The following is a 7,500-nucleotide window of genomic DNA, read 5'->3' as shown; positions in this document are numbered from 1 at the left end:
ATACTAGCGGTTTTTCGGTTTTGTTATCCGATTTGGTTGTTCGGTGTTCCTATTTTGTCCTATTTGGGTTCCGGTTTCTCTTCGATTTGAGTGGCAATTGATCTCGAATAGCCGCGAAACGCCAAAGTTATTGAAAGGAATTCCTTAGGGCAATTGGGCGCAATCTACCAAGCTTTCTCTGTCCATAACAAGAGCGCTTCATATGAAAAGAAGTCAGCGGCAGAAGAAGCGATTGGTTTGGTTTACCATAGCAAAACTGTACTTGAAGAGCATGCATTTCAAATACGTGCTGAGAGTAACATCACTGGCGCCCTAAATGGTCCCCAAGGTCATGTCTCTGCAACAGTAAACTATGGGGACTAGGAAGACTGGCAGACATTCTAGGAGAGTATGACTACCAAGCGCTTTGCTCTTTTAAGCTGTATGACATTAGACGTCGAAAATTGCCACACCACTATCTATTCCAAGAACGTGAACATGTCTAAACTCGAATCTGCCAGATCGTTTGGTGCAACAATGAAGGAGAACGTCAAACGTGCTACAAGCTGGGCTGCGTACTATCACACCAGTCGAAGGTTCTGGTACCCAAAGCCCGACACAACGGTGTCTCCTCATAACGTACCGTTGATGATGCCTCTATCCGTTGTCAACCTTCCTGCAAATGACTGTGACCTCTTACGCAACTGGGCCTCAGCATATCACGGTGCTGCAGTAAGACAAAGGACAGGGCGGCAATAAACTACAATGGCTAAGCACGGAACATTGCCAGAGTATCTTTATCAACGCTATCTCGAAGTTGGTGATAAGGTTAATCTGAACTTCGGAGTGGATGAAGATGAAGGAACCCATGGAAATCTGAACGAGCATGAAGTGAGTGACGAAGCTAGTGACTCCGACGAAGGACAGCAAGAATTTGATGAAAGTAGTGACGAAGAAGTTGAAGTCAGTGCAGACGACAACAATTCCCAGGACCAGCAAGATGAATTAGGGAAATCGACGAATTTTCTCTTTGGTGTAAGGTCGCGATATGGAAGGGCGGTGAGGTTCAATAATCGACTGCTATTTTAAGTCAGTATCTGTTTATTACCACATTTAACCTAAGAGCAAGTTCCCGCTGCCATGTAAAACAAGGAACATATTGTACCGGTTAGCTTCCTCAGTACAATCGCATGTTTTAGACCAAGATAAACATTCAAGGCAAATCTCCATACTGTCAGGTCTTAGTTATCAATTTTGGATTGAAGTTTCCAGAGCTACAACTTTTTGCGATTGCAAAATTGCGATTCTCGAGAGGAATTGTGTGCAAACTAGGCTCCATTACCAGCTGTTTTTCAGAAAATGAGCCCACAACTGAGCCCGGGCCCGAAAGAGCGACAGAAATAAAGCCGATGATTTGAGCAGATACTAAAAGATACGGAGGCTGTAGACAAGTCCATGACATTCACAAATACTTTGATAAAATAAGTGATAGCGTAGTTTGCTCTATATGCTCCACTTGTCACCATTGTATCGGTTTTCGGCGGTTTTGTATGCGGTTTTCGGTTTTGCGGTTTTGGATGATTTTTTCTTCGGTCTTACGGTTTCTAATATACCCCTATGTCTCCCTCATGAAGCAAATTAAAGCGGTTGGAAATAATGCTCTAGCAATTGCCTATAAAATTATAAAAACTCAGCTATACCTGGAGAAAAGAAAGGGCTCTTAAACAAAATGAAATACGGAAACGATTTTTTTATGGTTGGCCATTCGTTTCAAAATCATAAGACAGGGTCAGTGCGTACGGTTTTGCCCACGTATAGTGATAATTAGAAATACAGATCACTCCTCGACGGCCGATTGAAAGATGCAATTGTTGTCCATTTTTCGTCGCTTTGAAGATTCCATTTGTTCACTTTTCAACGCTTGTGTTGTTTATCGAATTATGTACTATTCTTGTGCTCCTCAAGGGTACATTTTGTTTAAAGATCCAAGAGAACACCATTCACGTTGCATCGACTTCGCCGCCATTGCAGGTTAATTAAATCATTCTACTGTGTCCACTGGATGAAATTAACGCATTTCTGCTACCCCCTGAAACCTAAACTTTAGGCACAAAGACAATAGGCTTAATTCACGATAGCCGCCATGTTCGTTTTCAAATTGTCATGCAAATTAGCCATGTGTTATGCTGGGAGACAAATATTGAAAAAAATGCAAATTGCGGAAAATCGGCTCGTCGAAATATTTAAATAACACTGCTAAAAAAGTAAATTTTAGAATTTAGAATTAAGAACCTCTTATAATAATTTTATATCTTTTGATTGCCTTTGACATTTTGACGTTCTACTTCGTTATCTGCTCATTTTTCACTAAAAAAAACATCCAATGAACGTGAAACAAATCATCTGTGTGGCTAAGATGTTCGCTATAATCTCTCGAACTTGTGTTGTTTGCCCCCTCAGAAGTGTGTAGCTAATTTTCATTTGCATGATAATAGCAGATCCAACTTGGCGGCCATCGTGAATAAGGTCTATACTTAGCTGGGGAGTGACAGGAAATACTCTAACACGCACATTTTCCGATTTCCAACACAGGAAAAAGGCTACTCATTTGGCAACCCAGCAAAAAGCAATGCTGTTTGTCTCAAAGCAAGGTCAACTCCAGCCTCGTTTTTATTCAAAGTCCTGAAAACTGAGCACAGAACTGTCACAGTAAAATGGTCTATTTTGACACGACTGGCCAGCCGTAACTTTCACCTGACATCAATCTCTCTTGCTTGAAATGATCTATCGAATAACGAACAATTCATATAATCTGATTTTCATGCAAGACCGGCGCTTTCTGAAAAGAAATCGCGTAAAGGAACTTTTAATAACTTGAGTGCTGGCGGTCAAAAAACAGTCGTAATAATCGAATCCATTAGCTAACCTTCTATCTCTTTAGAATGCATATTATTTTTCGGCAAGCGATATTCCCGACAACCGGAAATGCCGTACGTCTGTCTCGCAAGCTCTTACTACTGGGCTTCACCACCCCACCCCACCCTCCTTTCTAGGGAGCTCCCACCTTCAACGGGAAATAATGTATGCGTCGCAACATTGCACGTGAAGCAACGACAACGTTGTCGATGTTGGAGCATATTCTATGGTGAGTTCTGATCAATTTATATATCACATAAAGGATCCGTTTAGTGCACATGGCGTTGTGCGAAGCACTAAAATTCCCGTTTCTTCGGTTTCCTGGTGGACAATCATTGAAAACTTAAGCCAAACGACAAAGGTTTGCAGTACCAAACGATGACGCCTTTAAATACAGAAACAGGCAAACTTCGTGGGATTGAACCAGGCGACGAACTCGAATCCTCGATCCACTCTTGCCACCACTTTACTTTGCAAAATGACGAGGACAGGAATCTGGTAGAATATGTGGCAATTACCACCACGGAGGGGCAAAGACAAGAAATTCTATCATGTCAATGGATTTTTTGACCCTCAAAAAGAACTTCAATGCTGCATATGTTGGCATTTGCCCAGAACACCCTGAGTGAGGCCAAAATCCGAAATTTGCATTCCTATAACGGACAACTGAACGGAGAAGGGTCACCGCATTCGTGGATTACGAACATTTAGATTTTGATTTAGGATACGGTCTAGCGATAGAAGCTGTAACACAAAGCGTGGAAAGCCGGAAAGCAGTGTTTCACCTCCGTGACCTTAACTTGAAACGCTTTCTTCTTCACAGAAATTCAATAATCAGGATTCTCAACTGAGTTCTGGCCCTCAATCATGCACGAACACGAGAGCCGTACTAAACCCCCTTTAACATTTTTTCAAGTTTTTCACCGGTAGTCCAGTTTAGGCTCAAGAAGCTTTCTTACTTACTTATACGTTTATGCCATAACCCAAATAAAATGTTTTGTGTCTTGTTGTATGACAGTGATTTTCTTTTCCTGGCAGAATAGTTCACATATTCGCTGTTGTTTCAACTTTTCTATTTCGGCCTCTGCTTCAAAAAAGGCACACATTTCAACGGCTCACACTAATGAGTTATGATCTGTGGACAATCCATGCCTGGGACCTTTCCATGGTCTATATATACTTGAACAGAAATTGTGTAACGTACTAAAAACCTTCAATTAAGGTACATTTTTGAGATCCTTGCAAGGAAAACCAAATGTTGAAAGAAATTTTTTTTATTTAACCGGTTAGTTGAAGATCGAAAGCTTTATGGAAATTTAATCATTTTTTTTCAAAAAGTGATACCTGAAAGTTATCTTATTTCTTGGGGCCAGTGACCTTTTTGGTTTTTGAAAATGCCAGCTGGGCTTTTTACCAAAAACTGCAAAACGAGCCCTCCAATAACGTGCGAGACTGTTTTTCACAGATTTCGAATTCTTCTCTGTTGTGAACTTAGGACCAACAAAATCTAAAAGGATTTGAACATGCCGCGGGCCATGCAAGTTCTTCCTCATAGAAGATCCTTTAAAAAACTGAAATGTTTGTATTCGAAATTCTGTTTTTAATTTATATTACCAAATATCCTATACGAAAACGATGAGCAACATCATCGTACTATGCTGGTGAATATGTTGAAGCAGATCGAGGTGGGTTTGAATCGGCTATTCAAACCTGTTTCTCTGGCTATTCGTACGGGATCCGTACACCGACCCATATTTGCTATTTAAACGGAAGTCTTCTTAAATTGATTATTACAGGCTCAATAACACTCAGAAAATCTTACGTCGTCTTTAAGTCTCTTTATACACAGTTCAGCTATCAAACAGAGGGACTGATGCCTGTTTAATTTCACGAAATACCTCCGCTTTGTTCGATGTCACCGGCCATCTGACCTACCTTGTGTTCTTAGAATAATAATAACAATTTATTATAGAATGATTATTACAGGTTCTAATCCTAACCTTGAACGACATAGCCACGCAGTTATTGAAAGCTAACCGTTTTCAAATGGGTGCTTAGACTCAAATACTGTTTATCAGCGGTATTTGAAATGGGTGCTTAGAAGACTCCCGTGTGAATAGCAAATATAGGTCGGTGTACGGGTCCTGTACGAATAGCCACCAGAATGTATTGTATCTAAATCAGCCGAGTGTTTTAGTGTGTTGGCTGGCCAGAATAGTTGGAGATCTTCGGAGTTAAAGCAGCAATCTAAATCATTTGCAAAGAATATCTGCAATTGCAACTGCTCATAATTTCAATTTTATCAATTTAGTTTCCGCAGGTCAAGAAAATAAACATTTCATATACCCTATCATTCATACTTTCACTGGATTTAATTCGGTATTTAGCCCCATACCCTCCAAAAAAAAAAAAAGACGAGGTAAAAGGAGATGAAGGTCAAACGCATTGGTATTGTTTACTGATGTGCCCAAGCAGGCAATAAGAGGGTCTTACAGGGGGTCACATATTGATTACGGAGAACCATCTCGCTCCGCCCTTTATCCATCAGAGAAAGGAAAGATGAGACGACCCGCCCTTCCATCAAAGCGCTGAAAAATACCTTCCATTTAGGAACAGTCACAGTCTCAAATCTGGACTGGACTCTGCACTCTGGATTCACCAGTACTAAATGTAAATTTATCTCATCCTCAAAAAAAAAAAAAAACTCTGTTTTTTAAATCGAAAAACATTTTTTTTTTCTTTTTCTTAAAAGAACTTCCTGTTTTATCTTCTCAAAGCACGTTGCACTATGGTGGTTGAAGTCCCATTTCTATCGTGCTTTTACGAGTAGCAAGTGAAGCGCTCTTGAAATAACAATTGAAACGCTCTCGAAATATTCTCGTCGAGTTTCTTCGTGGGCAGTATTACGAGGAGCGAAACCTCTGGCATCCATGGTAACCTCCGTGAAACCTCCAACTGAAAGTAGCCATGTTTATTGGCGACTTTGCCAGGATAATTAAAAATTAAAATTGAAATTATTTAAGGGTGCAAACACATAGATACTGCATGGCTAGAAATCCCATTTGTGCACACCGTCTTCAAACACCTTTCACTGATGAGATAAGAGCCACATAAAACTTCACTCGCTCTGCCAGTTGTTATCAAACTCTTACAACATACCGCGTTGAGTGTTTTCGAGGGTTTTCAAAAGTTTTGTTCGCTCTCGACCAAAGAAGAAAGTCGACAACAATATTTCGAAAGTGTTTCACTCGTTATTTCGAGAGCGCTTCTCCTGTTATTCGTAAAGCACGATAGAAATTAGACTTCAACCACCATAGTTCAACGTGCTTTGAAGAGGGTCTTGTAAAAAAAAAGGTTTTTGCATTAAAAAAAAGAACAAGGTATTTTTCTTGAGGATGAAAGAGTAAAATTTTAGTACGGGTGAGTCCAGAGTGCAGTCCAGATTTTAGACTATGCCTTCCTCTCGTTCGTTGTCTTTACCCTGTCTCTTATTAATTAAAGTGCGTCAACATAGTGGAATGCGAGGTGAAAAAGTGCACGAATACTACAATAGAAAGAGAAATGTTGCTTTTATCAATCCCCAACCAATGAGACCGGAAACGGGAAAAATCACGCGGGTACATACATCAGTACAAAACATAATTTGATAACAAACTACATTTTTCTTTGAAAGCTCGGTGCCTGTTTTTGTTCTTCATTATTCTTCATGCTTTCTCGTTTAATTTATTTGTTTGCTTTTTTCCCTAGTCTTGATTTGGCTGAGATTTCATTTTCATTTCGTTAACTTACGTGTCGATTACTTAATTGGTTTTTGGCCCGTTTCCGGCATCTGTCTGTTTTGGTACACTCAAGTTTAAGCGTGCCACGGGATAGAAAATGGACTGCAAAAATAGATCGTCCATAATATGTCTAGCAAATAGTCCGACTCGACATTGAGAGACAATATAGTAGTGCATTTCTAAACAAGGGAAAATATCTGTCAATGACGGTACATAAACCTTTCCTTCAAGAGTTTATTTCAAAAGGTGTTTGCCAATACTGAGCCGGAAAGACTGCCTAATATTTTCTACGCTTCGCTGAACTATATAGCTTTACTGATTTTCTACGTGGCCTGAGTATTGATGATACGAACCTTATGTCGTTGTAAAGAAAGGACCGTTCATTATCACTTTTGCCATTGTTGTTGTTCACATAATAAACATGAAAGTCACGAGATTTGTCTAGAGGTGTGATCAGTAAAACGATAATTCAATTAGGGGCTCGAGGTTTCAGTAAACAAAAAAGCACAGTGGGAAAAGATGGAATAAAATTTTAGCAAGGCAAATGTGCAATACTTTGACACTAGAAACATGCTTTAAAAGTAGCCTTAGTTGCTCCTGCCGGCGGTGCTGTTATAGGTATCTCGATTTATAGCTACTGTAGTTCCCATAGATTTGAAAAGAACTTCAATGGTAAAATCATACTGAGGTAAAATATATTAATCACTTTTGCCATTGTTGTTGTTCAAATGATAAACATGAAAGTCACGAGATTTGTCTACAGGTGTGATCAGTAAAACGATAATTCATTCACGGGGTTCGAGGTTTCAGTAAACAAAAAAGCGCA

At 39.7% G+C, this 7,500-nt stretch overlaps 1 protein-coding gene across 1 annotated transcript in view; it reads right to left on the bottom strand.

Annotated features, from left to right (window-relative positions):
• Positions 1-7,500, bottom strand: part of LOC138038972 (neural cell adhesion molecule 2-like) — a 46,122-nt gene that overhangs the window by 37,475 nt on the left and 1,147 nt on the right. The gene's annotated exons all lie outside the window — the stretch shown is intronic.

Source organism: Montipora capricornis, chromosome 2, assembly GCF_036669925.1.
Source record: "Montipora capricornis isolate CH-2021 chromosome 2, ASM3666992v2, whole genome shotgun sequence".
Lineage (NCBI taxonomy): Eukaryota > Metazoa > Cnidaria > Anthozoa > Scleractinia > Acroporidae > Montipora > Montipora capricornis.
This window is presented reverse-complemented; position numbering and strand designations above follow the sequence as displayed.